The sequence below is a fragment of the Rhinoderma darwinii genome, chromosome 3 (genome assembly GCF_050947455.1).
Source record: "Rhinoderma darwinii isolate aRhiDar2 chromosome 3, aRhiDar2.hap1, whole genome shotgun sequence".
Lineage (NCBI taxonomy): Eukaryota > Metazoa > Chordata > Amphibia > Anura > Rhinodermatidae > Rhinoderma > Rhinoderma darwinii.
The window spans coordinates 415,991,498-416,006,715 of NC_134689.1; the positions used below are offsets into that span (position 1 = coordinate 415,991,498).

The following is a 15,218-nucleotide window of genomic DNA, read 5'->3' on the forward strand; positions in this document are numbered from 1 at the left end:
CACTTTGGGCGGTGTAATGTTTTCTGTATGCCGCTGTCCAATCAGCTTCTGCACCCTTCCCTGTCCAGCAACACAGTGTGATCTTATAGTATACAGCTTTCATTCCCAATTCTGTATTCAACTGGCTATATCTCAGGCTCTATCACAGCTAGAACTGTGATTCTACTGTCATATGAAAGATTGGAATCTCCCCTTTCATATGCCACCAGAACCGCGGTTCTAGGTCGTCCACAGCCCGAGATATGGCTGTTTGAATGGATCCCCCTTCCCTCTAGACTGTCTCCTAATGCTGTGAAACAGCATCCTGTTGATAGGACAGAGTCAGAGGCTGGGAAGAAGCCCCACCTCAGGAGAATCGCTGCTGTTACCTCCCAGTTGTCTTATAAATCCTCATTTACATATTTAGAAAAAAGCTCATAACTTTTGAAATAATAAACGTTTTGGGACACAATTTTCACTAGTATTATCAGTGTGACAGCGCCTATCAAATTAGCTAGGAGATAGGGAAGTACAAGTGACAGAGCCTCTTTAAATAGGACGAAATTGCAGTACCAGGATTATTATCTGTCTTACAAGCAGATACATTTAGAAAAATGCTAATTTTCTCTACAATTTTCTCTACGATTCGGATTGTATCGACCACATTTTACCACTTACATAAAGTACAATGTGTCACAAGAAAACAATCTCAGAATGCTTGGATAAATAAAAGAATTCCAAAGTTATTACCACATAAAGAGAAGACAATATGTCATTGCCATATTTATTCATTTTCCTATCATAGGGGGGCACACTAATCTGTATTAGAGTTGTTGAATGGTCTCAGTGGTGTCAGATTAATAGTGAATAACGAGCACAGGGATGTGGGGGCATAGCATAGTTACCAAAACAAAGACCACTCTCGGCATCGGACACGCCATACAGACCCATTCCACATATATGCCATTTACACAATGCACTCAGGCCACACATGCGCCGCCGCTAGGCCTGCTCCACGCAACTCACACAGCCGGGGTATCAGCAGGTCCTCGTTAGTATAGTGGAGAGTATCCCCGCCTGTCACGCGGGAGACCGGGGTTCGATTCCCCGACGGGGAGAATTGTCACTTTTAGACACATCAATAACCAGAATTATAAAACAAGACTCTTTCTTTTCACTTTGGGCGGTGTAATGTTTTCTGTATGACGCTGTCCAATCAGCTTCTGCACCCTTCCCTGTCCAGCAACACAGTGTGATCTTATAGTATACAGCTTTCATTCCCAATTCTGTATTCAACTGGCTATATCTCAGGCTCTGTCACAGCTAGAACTGTGATTCTACTGTCATATGAAAGATTGGAATCTCCCCTTTCATATGCCACCAGAACCGCGGTTCTAGGTCGTCCACAGCCCGAGATATGGCTGTTTGAATGGATCCCCCTTCCCTCTAGACTGTCTCCTAATGCTGTGAAACAGCATCCTGCTGATAGGACAGAGTCAGAGGCTGGGAGGAAGCCCCACCTCAGGAGAATCGCTGCTGTTACCTCCCAGTTGTCTTATAAATCCTCATTTACATATTTAGAAAAAAGCTCATAACTTTTGAAATAATAAACGTCTTGGGACACAATTTTCACTAGTATTATCAGTGTGACAGCGCCTATCAAATTAGCTAGGAGATAGGGAAGTACAAGTGACAGAGCCTCTTTAAATAGGACGAAATTGCAGTACCAGGATTATTATCTGTCTTACAAGCAGATACATTTAGAAAAATGCTAATTTTCTCTACAATTTTCTCTACGATTCGGATTGTATCGACCAAATTTTACCACTTACATAAAGTACAATGTGTCACAAGAAAACAATCTCAGAATGCTTGGATAAATAAAAGAATTCCAAAGTTATTACCACATAAAGAGAAGACAATATGTCATTGCCATATTTATTCATTTTCCTATCATAGGGGGGCACACTAATCTGTATTAGAGTTGTTGAATGGTCTCAGTGGTGTCAGATTAATAGTGAATAACGAGCACAGGGATGTGGGGGCATAGCATAGTTACCAAAACAAAGACCACTCTCGGCATCGGACACGCCATACAGACCCATTCCACATATATGCCATTTACATAATGCACTCAGGCCACACATGCGCCGCCGCTAGGCCTGCTCCACGCAACTCACACAGCCGTGGTATCAGCAGGTCCCCGTTAGTATAGTGGAGAGTGTCCCCGCCTGTCACGCGGGAGACCGGGGTTCGATTCCCCGACGGGGAGAATTGTCACTTTTAGACACATCAATAACCAGAATTATAAAACAAGACTCTTTCTTTTCACTTTGGGCGGTGTAATGTTTTCTGTATGCCGCTGTCCAATCAGCTTCTGCACCCTTCCCTGTCCAGCAACACAGTGTGATCTTATAGTATACAGCTTTCATTCCCAATTCTGTATTCAACTGGCTATATCTCAGGCTCTATCACAGCTAGAACTGTGATTCTACTGTCATATGAAAGATTGGAATCTCCCCTTTCATATGCCACCAGAACCGCGGTTCTAGGTCGTCCACAGCCCGAGATATGGCTGTTTGAATGGATCCCCCTTCCCTCTAGACTGTCTCCTAATGCTGTGAAACAGCATCCTGCTGATAGGACAGAGTCAGAGGCTGGGAGGAAGCCCCACCTCAGGAGAATCGCTGCTGTTACCTCCCAGTTGTCTTATAAATCCTCATTTACATATTTAGAAAAAAGCTCATAACTTTTGAAATAATAAACGTTTTGGGACACAATTTTCACTAGTATTATCAGTGTGACAGCGCCTATCAAATTAGCTAGGAGATAGGGAAGTACAAGTGACAGAGCCTCTTTAAATAGGACGAAATTGCAGTACCAGGATTATTATCTGTCTTACAAGCAGATACATTTAGAAAAATGCTAATTTTCTCTACAATTTTCTCTACGATTCGGATTGTATCGACCACATTTTACCACTTACATAAAGTACAATGTGTCACAAGAAAACAATCTCAGAATGCTTGGATAAATAAAAGAATTCCAAAGTTATTACCACATAAAGAGAAGACAATATGTCATTGCCATATTTATTCATTTTCCTATCATAGGGGGGCACACTAATCTGTATTAGAGTTGTTGAATGGTCTCAGTGGTGTCAGATTAATAGTGAATAACGAGCACAGGGATGTGGGGGCATAGCATAGTTACCAAAACAAAGACCACTCTCGGCATCGGACACGCCATACAGACCCATTCCACATATATGCCATTTACACAATGCACTCAGGCCACACATGCGCCGCCGCTAGGCCTGCTCCACGCAACTCACACAGCCGTGGTATCAGCAGGTCCCCGTTAGTATAGTGGAGAGTGTCCCCGCCTGTCACGCGGGAGACCGGGGTTCGATTCCCCGACGGGGAGAATTGTCACTTTTAGACACATCAATAACCAGAATTATAAAACAAGACTCTTTCTTTTCACTTTGGGCGGTGTAATGTTTTCTGTATGCCGCTGTCCAATCAGCTTCTGCACCCTTCCCTGTCCAGCAACACAGTGTGATCTTATAGTATACAGCTTTCATTCCCAATTCTGTATTCAACTGGCTATATCTCAGGCTCTATCACAGCTAGAACTGTGATTCTACTGTCATATGAAAGATTGGAATCTCCCCTTTCATATGCCACCAGAACCGCGGTTCTAGGTCGTCCACAGCCCGAGATATGGCTGTTTGAATGGATCCCCCTTCCCTCTAGACTGTCTCCTAATGCTGTGAAACAGCATCCTGTTGATAGGACAGAGTCAGAGGCTGGGAAGAAGCCCCACCTCAGGAGAATCGCTGCTGTTACCTCCCAGTTGTCTTATAAATCCTCATTTACATATTTAGAAAAAAGCTCATAACTTTTGAAATAATAAACGTTTTGGGACACAATTTTCACTAGTATTATCAGTGTGACAGCGCCTATCAAATTAGCTAGGAGATAGGGAAGTACAAGTGACAGAGCCTCTTTAAATAGGACGAAATTGCAGTACCAGGATTATTATCTGTCTTACAAGCAGATACATTTAGAAAAATGCTAATTTTCTCTACAATTTTCTCTACGATTCGGATTGTATCGACCACATTTTACCACTTACATAAAGTACAATGTGTCACAAGAAAACAATCTCAGAATGCTTGGATAAATAAAAGAATTCCAAAGTTATTACCACATAAAGAGAAGACAATATGTCATTGCCATATTTATTCATTTTCCTATCATAGGGGGGCACACTAATCTGTATTAGAGTTGTTGAATGGTCTCAGTGGTGTCAGATTAATAGTGAATAACGAGCACAGGGATGTGGGGGCATAGCATAGTTACCAAAACAAAGACCACTCTCGGCATCGGACACGCCATACAGACCCATTCCACATATATGCCATTTACACAATGCACTCAGGCCACACATGCGCCGCCGCTAGGCCTGCTCCACGCAACTCACACAGCCGGGGTATCAGCAGGTCCTCGTTAGTATAGTGGAGAGTATCCCCGCCTGTCACGCGGGAGACCGGGGTTCGATTCCCCGACGGGGAGAATTGTCACTTTTAGACACATCAATAACCAGAATTATAAAACAAGACTCTTTCTTTTCACTTTGGGCGGTGTAATGTTTTCTGTATGACGCTGTCCAATCAGCTTCTGCACCCTTCCCTGTCCAGCAACACAGTGTGATCTTATAGTATACAGCTTTCATTCCCAATTCTGTATTCAACTGGCTATATCTCAGGCTCTGTCACAGCTAGAACTGTGATTCTACTGTCATATGAAAGATTGGAATCTCCCCTTTCATATGCCACCAGAACCGCGGTTCTAGGTCGTCCACAGCCCGAGATATGGCTGTTTGAATGGATCCCCCTTCCCTCTAGACTGTCTCCTAATGCTGTGAAACAGCATCCTGTTGATAGGACAGAGTCAGAGGCTGGGAAGAAGCCCCACCTCAGGAGAATCGCTGCTGTTACCTCCCAGTTGTCTTATAAATCCTCATTTACATATTTAGAAAAAAGCTCATAACTTTTGAAATAATAAACGTTTTGGGACACAATTTTCACTAGTATTATCAGTGTGACAGCGCCTATCAAATTAGCTAGGAGATAGGGAAGTACAAGTGACAGAGCCTCTTTAAATAGGACGAAATTGCAGTACCAGGATTATTATCTGTCTTACAAGCAGATACATTTAGAAAAATGCTAATTTTCTCTACAATTTTCTCTACGATTCGGATTGTATCGACCACATTTTACCACTTACATAAAGTACAATGTGTCACAAGAAAACAATCTCAGAATGCTTGGATAAATAAAAGAATTCCAAAGTTATTACCACATAAAGAGAAGACAATATGTCATTGCCATATTTATTCATTTTCCTATCATAGGGGGGCACACTAATCTGTATTAGAGTTGTTGAATGGTCTCAGTGGTGTCAGATTAATAGTGAATAACGAGCACAGGGATGTGGGGGCATAGCATAGTTACCAAAACAAAGACCACTCTCGGCATCGGACACGCCATACAGACCCATTCCACATATATGCCATTTACATAATGCACTCAGGCCACACATGCGCCGCCGCTAGGCCTGCTCCACGCAACTCACACAGCCGTGGTATCAGCAGGTCCCCGTTAGTATAGTGGAGAGTGTCCCCGCCTGTCACGCGGGAGACCGGGGTTCGATTCCCCGACGGGGAGAATTGTCACTTTTAGACACATCAATAACCAGAATTATAAAACAAGACTCTTTCTTTTCACTTTGGGCGGTGTAATGTTTTCTGTATGCCGCTGTCCAATCAGCTTCTGCACCCTTCCCTGTCCAGCAACACAGTGTGATCTTATAGTATACAGCTTTCATTCCCAATTCTGTATTCAACTGGCTATATCTCAGGCTCTATCACAGCTAGAACTGTGATTCTACTGTCATATGAAAGATTGGAATCTCCCCTTTCATATGCCACCAGAACCGCGGTTCTAGGTCGTCCACAGCCCGAGATATGGCTGTTTGAATGGATCCCCCTTCCCTCTAGACTGTCTCCTAATGCTGTGAAACAGCATCCTGCTGATAGGACAGAGTCAGAGGCTGGGAGGAAGCCCCACCTCAGGAGAATCGCTGCTGTTACCTCCCAGTTGTCTTATAAATCCTCATTTACATATTTAGAAAAAAGCTCATAACTTTTGAAATAATAAACGTTTTGGGACACAATTTTCACTAGTATTATCAGTGTGACAGCGCCTATCAAATTAGCTAGGAGATAGGGAAGTACAAGTGACAGAGCCTCTTTAAATAGGACGAAATTGCAGTACCAGGATTATTATCTGTCTTACAAGCAGATACATTTAGAAAAATGCTAATTTTCTCTACAATTTTCTCTACGATTCGGATTGTATCGACCACATTTTACCACTTACATAAAGTACAATGTGTCACAAGAAAACAATCTCAGAATGCTTGGATAAATAAAAGAATTCCAAAGTTATTACCACATAAAGAGAAGACAATATGTCATTGCCATATTTATTCATTTTCCTATCATAGGGGGGCACACTAATCTGTATTAGAGTTGTTGAATGGTCTCAGTGGTGTCAGATTAATAGTGAATAACGAGCACAGGGATGTGGGGGCATAGCATAGTTACCAAAACAAAGACCACTCTCGGCATCGGACACGCCATACAGACCCATTCCACATATATGCCATTTACACAATGCACTCAGGCCACACATGCGCCGCCGCTAGGCCTGCTCCACGCAACTCACACAGCCGGCGTATCAGCAGGTCCTCGTTAGTATAGTGGAGAGTATCCCCGCCTGTCACGCGGGAGACCGGGGTTCGATTCCCCGACGGGGAGAATTGTCACTTTTAGACACATCAATAACCAGAATTATAAAACAAGACTCTTTCTTTTCACTTTGGGCGGTGTAATGTTTTCTGTATGACGCTGTCCAATCAGCTTCTGCACCCTTCCCTGTCCAGCAACACAGTGTGATCTTATAGTATACAGCTTTCATTCCCAATTCTGTATTCAACTGGCTATATCTCAGGCTCTGTCACAGCTAGAACTGTGATTCTACTGTCATATGAAAGATTGGAATCTCCCCTTTCATATGCCACCAGAACCGCGGTTCTAGGTCGTCCACAGCTCGAGATATGGCTGTTTGAATGGATCCCCCTTCCCTCTAGACTGTCTCCTAATGCTGTGAAACAGCATCCTGCTGATAGGACAGAGTCAGAGGCTGGGAGGAAGCCCCACCTTAGGAGAATCGCTGCTGTTACCTCCCAGTTGTCTTATAAATCCTCATTTACATATTTAGAAAAAAGCTCATAACTTTTGAAATAATAAACGTTTTGGGACACAATTTTCACTAGTATTATCAGTGTGACAGCGCCTATCAAATTAGCTAGGAGATAGGGAAGTACAAGTGACAGAGCCTCTTTAAATAGGACGAAATTGCAGTACCAGGATTATTATCTGTCTTACAAGCAGATACATTTAGAAAAATGCTAATTTTCTCTACAATTTTCTCTACGATTCGGATTGTATCGACCACATTTTACCACTTACATAAAGTACAATGTGTCACAAGAAAACAATCTCAGAATGCTTGGATAAATAAAAGAATTCCAAAGTTATTACCACATAAAGAGAAGACAATATGTCATTGCCATATTTATTCATTTTCCTATCATAGGGGGGCACACTAATCTGTATTAGAGTTGTTGAATGGTCTCAGTGGTGTCAGATTAATAGTGAATAACGAGCACAGGGATGTGGGGGCATAGCATAGTTACCAAAACAAAGACCACTCTCGGCATCGGACACGCCATACAGACCCATTCCACATATATGCCATTTACATAATGCACTCAGGCCACACATGCGCCGCCGCTAGGCCTGCTCCACGCAACTCACACAGCCGTGGTATCAGCAGGTCCCCGTTAGTATAGTGGAGAGTGTCCCCGCCTGTCACGCGGGAGACCGGGGTTCGATTCCCCGACGGGGAGAATTGTCACTTTTAGACACATCAATAACCAGAATTATAAAACAAGACTCTTTCTTTTCACTTTGGGCGGTGTAATGTTTTCTGTATGACGCTGTCCAATCAGCTTCTGCACCCTTCCCTGTCCAGCAACACAGTGTGATCTTATAGTATACAGCTTTCATTCCCAATTCTGTATTCAACTGGCTATATCTCAGGCTCTATCACAGCTAGAACTGTGATTCTACTGTCATATGAAAGATTGGAATCTCCCCTTTCATATGCCACCAGAACCGCGGTTCTAGGTCGTCCACAGCCCGAGATATGGCTGTTTGAATGGATCCCCCTTCCCTCTAGACTGTCTCCTAATGCTGTGAAACAGCATCCTGCTGATAGGACAGAGTCAGAGGCTGGGAAGAAGCCCCACCTCAGGAGAATCGCTGCTGTTACCTCCCAGTTGTCTTATAAATCCTCATTTACATATTTAGAAAAAAGCTCATAACTTTTGAAATAATAAACGTTTTGGGACACAATTTTCACTAGTATTATCAGTGTGACAGCGCCTATCAAATTAGCTAGGAGATAGGGAAGTACAAGTGACAGAGCCTCTTTAAATAGGACGAAATTGCAGTACCAGGATTATTATCTGTCTTACAAGCAGATACATTTAGAAAAATGCTAATTTTCTCTACAATTTTCTCTACGATTCGGATTGTATCGACCACATTTTACCACTTACATAAAGTACAATGTGTCACAAGAAAACAATCTCAGAATGCTTGGATAAATAAAAGAATTCCAAAGTTATTACCACATAAAGAGAAGACAATATGTCATTGCCATATTTATTCATTTTCCTATCATAGGGGGGCACACTAATCTGTATTAGAGTTGTTGAATGGTCTCAGTGGTGTCAGATTAATAGTGAATAACGAGCACAGGGATGTGGGGGCATAGCATAGTTACCAAAACAAAGACCACTCTCGGCATCGGACACGCCATACAGACCCATTCCACATATATGCCATTTACATAATGCACTCAGGCCACACATGCGCCGCCGCTAGGCCTGCTCCACGCAACTCACACAGCCGTGGTATCAGCAGGTCCCCGTTAGTATAGTGGAGAGTGTCCCCGCCTGTCACGCGGGAGACCGGGGTTCGATTCCCCGACGGGGAGAATTGTCACTTTTAGACACATCAATAACCAGAATTATAAAACAAGACTCTTTCTTTTCACTTTGGGCGGTGTAATGTTTTCTGTATGACGCTGTCCAATCAGCTTCTGCACCCTTCCCTGTCCAGCAACACAGTGTGATCTTATAGTATACAGCTTTCATTCCCAATTCTGTATTCAACTGGCTATATCTCAGGCTCTATCACAGCTAGAACTGTGATTCTACTGTCATATGAAAGATTGGAATCTCCCCTTTCATATGCACCAGAACCGCGGTTCTAGGTCGTCCACAGCCCGAGATATGGCTGTTTGAATGGATCCCCCTTCCCTCTAGACTGTCTCCTAATGCTGTGAAACAGCATCCTGCTGATAGGACAGAGTCAGAGGCTGGGAAGAAGCCCCACCTCAGGAGAATCGCTGCTGTTACCTCCCAGTTGTCTTATAAATCCTCATTTACATATTTAGAAAAAAGCTCATAACTTTTGAAATAATAAACGTTTTGGGACACAATTTTCACTAGTATTATCAGTGTGACAGCGCCTATCAAATTAGCTAGGAGATAGGGAAGTACAAGTGACAGAGCCTCTTTAAATAGGACGAAATTGCAGTACCAGGATTATTATCTGTCTTACAAGCAGATACATTTAGAAAAATGCTAATTTTCTCTACAATTTTCTCTACGATTCGGATTGTATCGACCACATTTTACCACTTACATAAAGTACAATGTGTCACAAGAAAACAATCTCAGAATGCTTGGATAAATAAAAGAATTCCAAAGTTATTACCACATAAAGAGAAGACAATATGTCATTGCCATATTTATTCATTTTCCTATCATAGGGGGGCACACTAATCTGTATTAGAGTTGTTGAATGGTCTCAGTGGTGTCAGATTAATAGTGAATAACGAGCACAGGGATGTGGGGGCATAGCATAGTTACCAAAACAAAGACCACTCTCGGCATCGGACACGCCATACAGACCCATTCCACATATATGCCATTTACATAATGCACTCAGGCCACACATGCGCCGCCGCTAGGCCTGCTCCACGCAACTCACACAGCCGTGGTATCAGCAGGTCCCCGTTAGTATAGTGGAGAGTGTCCCCGCCTGTCACGCGGGAGACCGGGGTTCGATTCCCCGACGGGGAGAATTGTCACTTTTAGACACATCAATAACCAGAATTATAAAACAAGACTCTTTCTTTTCACTTTGGGCGGTGTAATGTTTTCTGTATGACGCTGTCCAATCAGCTTCTGCACCCTTCCCTGTCCAGCAACACAGTGTGATCTTATAGTATACAGCTTTCATTCCCAATTCTGTATTCAACTGGCTATATCTCAGGCTCTATCACAGCTAGAACTGTGATTCTACTGTCATATGAAAGATTGGAATCTCCCCTTTCATATGCCACCAGAACCGCGGTTCTAGGTCGTCCACAGCCCGAGATATGGCTGTTTGAATGGATCCCCCTTCCCTCTAGACTGTCTCCTAATGCTGTGAAACAGCATCCTGCTGATAGGACAGAGTCAGAGGCTGGGAAGAAGCCCCACCTCAGGAGAATCGCTGCTGTTACCTCCCAGTTGTCTTATAAATCCTCATTTACATATTTAGAAAAAAGCTCATAACTTTTGAAATAATAAACGTTTTGGGACACAATTTTCACTAGTATTATCAGTGTGACAGCGCCTATCAAATTAGCTAGGAGATAGGGAAGTACAAGTGACAGAGCCTCTTTAAATAGGACGAAATTGCAGTACCAGGATTATCTGTCTTACAAGCAGATACATTTAGAAAAATGCTAATTTTCTCTACAATTTTCTCTACGATTCGGATTGTATCGACCACATTTTACCACTTACATAAAGTACAATGTGTCACAAGAAAACAATCTCAGAATGCTTGGATAAATAAAAGAATTCCAAAGTTATTACCACATAAAGAGAAGACAATATGTCATTGCCATATTTATTCATTTTCCTATCATAGGGGGGCACACTAATCTGTATTAGAGTTGTTGAATGGTCTCAGTGGTGTCAGATTAATAGTGAATAACGAGCACAGGGATGTGGGGGCATAGCATAGTTACCAAAACAAAGACCACTCTCGGCATCGGACACGCCATACAGACCCATTCCACATATATGCCATTTACATAATGCACTCAGGCCACACATGCGCCGCCGCTAGGCCTGCTCCACGCAACTCACACAACCGTGGTATCAGCAGGTCCCCGTTAGTATAGTGGAGAGTGTCCCCGCCTGTCACGCGGGAGACCGGGGTTCGATTCCCCGACGGGGAGAATTGTCACTTTTAGACACATCAATAACCAGAATTATAAAACAAGACTCTTTCTTTTCACTTTGGGCGGTGTAATGTTTTCTGTATGACGCTGTCCAATCAGCTTCTGCACCCTTCCCTGTCCAGCAACACAGTGTGATCTTATAGTATACAGCTTTCATTCCCAATTCTGTATTCAACTGGCTATATCTCAGGCTCTATCACAGCTAGAACTGTGATTCTACTGTCATATGAAAGATTGGAATCTCCCCTTTCATATGCACCAGAACCGCGGTTCTAGGTCGTCCACAGCCCGAGATATGGCTGTTTGAATGGATCCCCCTTCCCTCTAGACTGTCTCCTAATGCTGTGAAACAGCATCCTGCTGATAGGACAGAGTCAGAGGCTGGGAAGAAGCCCCACCTCAGGAGAATCGCTGCTGTTACCTCCCAGTTGTCTTATAAATCCTCATTTACATATTTAGAAAAAAGCTCATAACTTTTGAAATAATAAACGTTTTGGGACACAATTTTCACTAGTATTATCAGTGTGACAGCGCCTATCAAATTAGCTAGGAGATAGGGAAGTACAAGTGACAGAGCCTCTTTAAATAGGACGAAATTGCAGTACCAGGATTATTATCTGTCTTACAAGCAGATACATTTAGAAAAATGCTAATTTTCTCTACAATTTTCTCTACGATTCGGATTGTATCGACCACATTTTACCACTTACATAAAGTACAATGTGTCACAAGAAAACAATCTCAGAATGCTTGGATAAATAAAAGAATTCCAAAGTTATTACCACATAAAGAGAAGACAATATGTCATTGCCATATTTATTCATTTTCCTATCATAGGGGGGCACACTAATCTGTATTAGAGTTGTTGAATGGTCTCAGTGGTGTCAGATTAATAGTGAATAACGAGCACAGGGATGTGGGGGCATAGCATAGTTACCAAAACAAAGACCACTCTCGGCATCGGACACGCCATACAGACCCATTCCACATATATGCCATTTACATAATGCACTCAGGCCACACATGCGCCGCCGCTAGGCCTGCTCCACGCAACTCACACAGCCGTGGTATCAGCAGGTCCCCGTTAGTATAGTGGAGAGTGTCCCCGCCTGTCACGCGGGAGACCGGGGTTCGATTCCCCGACGGGGAGAATTGTCACTTTTAGACACATCAATAACCAGAATTATAAAACAAGACTCTTTCTTTTCACTTTGGGCGGTGTAATGTTTTCTGTATGACGCTGTCCAATCAGCTTCTGCACCCTTCCCTGTCCAGCAACACAGTGTGATCTTATAGTATACAGCTTTCATTCCCAATTCTGTATTCAACTGGCTATATCTCAGGCTCTATCACAGCTAGAACTGTGATTCTACTGTCATATGAAAGATTGGAATCTCCCCTTTCATATGCACCAGAACCGCGGTTCTAGGTCGTCCACAGCCCGAGATATGGCTGTTTGAATGGATCCCCCTTCCCTCTAGACTGTCTCCTAATGCTGTGAAACAGCATCCTGCTGATAGGACAGAGTCAGAGGCTGGGAAGAAGCCCCACCTCAGGAGAATCGCTGCTGTTACCTCCCAGTTGTCTTATAAATCCTCATTTACATATTTAGAAAAAAGCTCATAACTTTTGAAATAATAAACGTTTTGGGACACAATTTTCACTAGTATTATCAGTGTGACAGCGCCTATCAAATTAGCTAGGAGATAGGGAAGTACAAGTGACAGAGCCTCTTTAAATAGGACGAAATTGCAGTACCAGGATTATTATCTGTCTTACAAGCAGATACATTTAGAAAAATGCTAATTTTCTCTACAATTTTCTCTACGATTCGGATTGTATCGACCACATTTTACCACTTACATAAAGTACAATGTGTCACAAGAAAACAATCTCAGAATGCTTGGATAAATAAAAGAATTCCAAAGTTATTACCACATAAAGAGAAGACAATATGTCATTGCCATATTTATTCATTTTCCTATCATAGGGGGGCACACTAATCTGTATTAGAGTTGTTGAATGGTCTCAGTGGTGTCAGATTAATAGTGAATAACGAGCACAGGGATGTGGGGGCATAGCATAGTTACCAAAACAAAGACCACTCTCGGCATCGGACACGCCATACAGACCCATTCCACATATATGCCATTTACATAATGCACTCAGGCCACACATGCGCCGCCGCTAGGCCTGCTCCACGCAACTCACACAGCCGTGGTATCAGCAGGTCCCCGTTAGTATAGTGGAGAGTGTCCCCGCCTGTCACGCGGGAGACCGGGGTTCGATTCCCCGACGGGGAGAATTGTCACTTTTAGACACATCAATAACCAGAATTATAAAACAAGACTCTTTCTTTTCACTTTGGGCGGTGTAATGTTTTCTGTATGACGCTGTCCAATCAGCTTCTGCACCCTTCCCTGTCCAGCAACACAGTGTGATCTTATAGTATACAGCTTTCATTCCCAATTCTGTATTCAACTGGCTATATCTCAGGCTCTATCACAGCTAGAACTGTGATTCTACTGTCATATGAAAGATTGGAATCTCCCCTTTCATATGCACCAGAACCGCGGTTCTAGGTCGTCCACAGCCCGAGATATGGCTGTTTGAATGGATCCCCCTTCCCTCTAGACTGTCTCCTAATGCTGTGAAACAGCATCCTGCTGATAGGACAGAGTCAGAGGCTGGGAAGAAGCCCCACCTCAGGAGAATCGCTGCTGTTACCTCCCAGTTGTCTTATAAATCCTCATTTACATATTTAGAAAAAAGCTCATAACTTTTGAAATAATAAACGTTTTGGGACACAATTTTCACTAGTATTATCAGTGTGACAGCGCCTATCAAATTAGCTAGGAGATAGGGAAGTACAAGTGACAGAGCCTCTTTAAATAGGACGAAATTGCAGTACCAGGATTATTATCTGTCTTACAAGCAGATACATTTAGAAAAATGCTAATTTTCTCTACAATTTTCTCTACGATTCGGATTGTATCGACCACATTTTACCACTTACATAAAGTACAATGTGTCACAAGAAAACAATCTCAGAATGCTTGGATAAATAAAAGAATTCCAAAGTTATTACCACATAAAGAGAAGACAATATGTCATTGCCATATTTATTCATTTTCCTATCATAGGGGGGCACACTAATCTGTATTAGAGTTGTTGAATGGTCTCAGTGGTGTCAGATTAATAGTGAATAACGAGCACAGGGATGTGGGGGCATAGCATAGTTACCAAAACAAAGACCACTCTCGGCATCGGACACGCCATACAGACCCATTCCACATATATGCCATTTACATAATGCACTCAGGCCACACATGCGCCGCCGCTAGGCCTGCTCCACGCAACTCACACAGCCGTGGTATCAGCAGGTCCCCGTTAGTATAGTGGAGAGTGTCCCCGCCTGTCACGCGGGAGACCGGGGATCGATTCCCCGACGGGGAGAATTGTCACTTTTAGACACATCAATAACCAGAATTATAAAACAAGACTCTTTCTTTTCACTTTGGGCGGTGTAATGTTTTCTGTATGACGCTGTCCAATCAGCTTCTGCACCCTTCCCTGTCCAGCAACACAGTGTGATCTTATAGTATACAGCTTTCATTCCCAATTCTGTATTCAACTGGCTATATCTCAGGCTCTATCACAGCTAGAACTGTGATTCTACTGTCATATGAAAGATTGGAATCTCCCCTTTCATATGCCACCAGAACCGCGGTTCTAG

General features: G+C 42.9%; 12 non-coding genes across 12 annotated transcripts; all 12 read left to right on the forward strand.

Moving 5' to 3' along the window:
• Positions 1-1,025: 1,025 nt before the first annotated feature.
• Positions 1,026-1,097, forward strand: TRNAD-GUC (transfer RNA aspartic acid (anticodon GUC)). The gene has a single exon. It is a non-coding gene; the product is annotated as a tRNA-Asp (tRNA).
• A 1,082-nt stretch (positions 1,098-2,179) lies between these two features.
• TRNAD-GUC (transfer RNA aspartic acid (anticodon GUC)) lies at positions 2,180-2,251 on the forward strand. Its single transcript has one exon. It is a non-coding gene; the product is annotated as a tRNA-Asp (tRNA).
• Positions 2,252-3,333: 1,082 nt separating this feature from the next.
• Positions 3,334-3,405, forward strand: TRNAD-GUC (transfer RNA aspartic acid (anticodon GUC)). The gene has a single exon. It is a non-coding gene; the product is annotated as a tRNA-Asp (tRNA).
• A 1,082-nt stretch (positions 3,406-4,487) lies between these two features.
• TRNAD-GUC (transfer RNA aspartic acid (anticodon GUC)) lies at positions 4,488-4,559 on the forward strand. Its single transcript has one exon. It is a non-coding gene; the product is annotated as a tRNA-Asp (tRNA).
• Positions 4,560-5,641: 1,082 nt separating this feature from the next.
• Positions 5,642-5,713, forward strand: TRNAD-GUC (transfer RNA aspartic acid (anticodon GUC)). Its single transcript has one exon. It is a non-coding gene; the product is annotated as a tRNA-Asp (tRNA).
• A 1,082-nt stretch (positions 5,714-6,795) lies between these two features.
• TRNAD-GUC (transfer RNA aspartic acid (anticodon GUC)) lies at positions 6,796-6,867 on the forward strand. Its single transcript has one exon. It is a non-coding gene; the product is annotated as a tRNA-Asp (tRNA).
• Positions 6,868-7,949: 1,082 nt separating this feature from the next.
• Positions 7,950-8,021, forward strand: TRNAD-GUC (transfer RNA aspartic acid (anticodon GUC)). Its single transcript has one exon. It is a non-coding gene; the product is annotated as a tRNA-Asp (tRNA).
• Positions 8,022-9,103: 1,082 nt separating this feature from the next.
• TRNAD-GUC (transfer RNA aspartic acid (anticodon GUC)) lies at positions 9,104-9,175 on the forward strand. Its single transcript has one exon. It is a non-coding gene; the product is annotated as a tRNA-Asp (tRNA).
• Positions 9,176-10,256: 1,081 nt separating this feature from the next.
• On the forward strand, positions 10,257-10,328 carry TRNAD-GUC (transfer RNA aspartic acid (anticodon GUC)). The gene has a single exon. It is a non-coding gene; the product is annotated as a tRNA-Asp (tRNA).
• Positions 10,329-11,407: 1,079 nt separating this feature from the next.
• Positions 11,408-11,479, forward strand: TRNAD-GUC (transfer RNA aspartic acid (anticodon GUC)). Its single transcript has one exon. It is a non-coding gene; the product is annotated as a tRNA-Asp (tRNA).
• Positions 11,480-12,560: 1,081 nt separating this feature from the next.
• On the forward strand, positions 12,561-12,632 carry TRNAD-GUC (transfer RNA aspartic acid (anticodon GUC)). The gene has a single exon. It is a non-coding gene; the product is annotated as a tRNA-Asp (tRNA).
• Positions 12,633-13,713: 1,081 nt separating this feature from the next.
• On the forward strand, positions 13,714-13,785 carry TRNAD-GUC (transfer RNA aspartic acid (anticodon GUC)). The gene has a single exon. It is a non-coding gene; the product is annotated as a tRNA-Asp (tRNA).
• Positions 13,786-15,218: the final 1,433 nt, after the last annotated feature.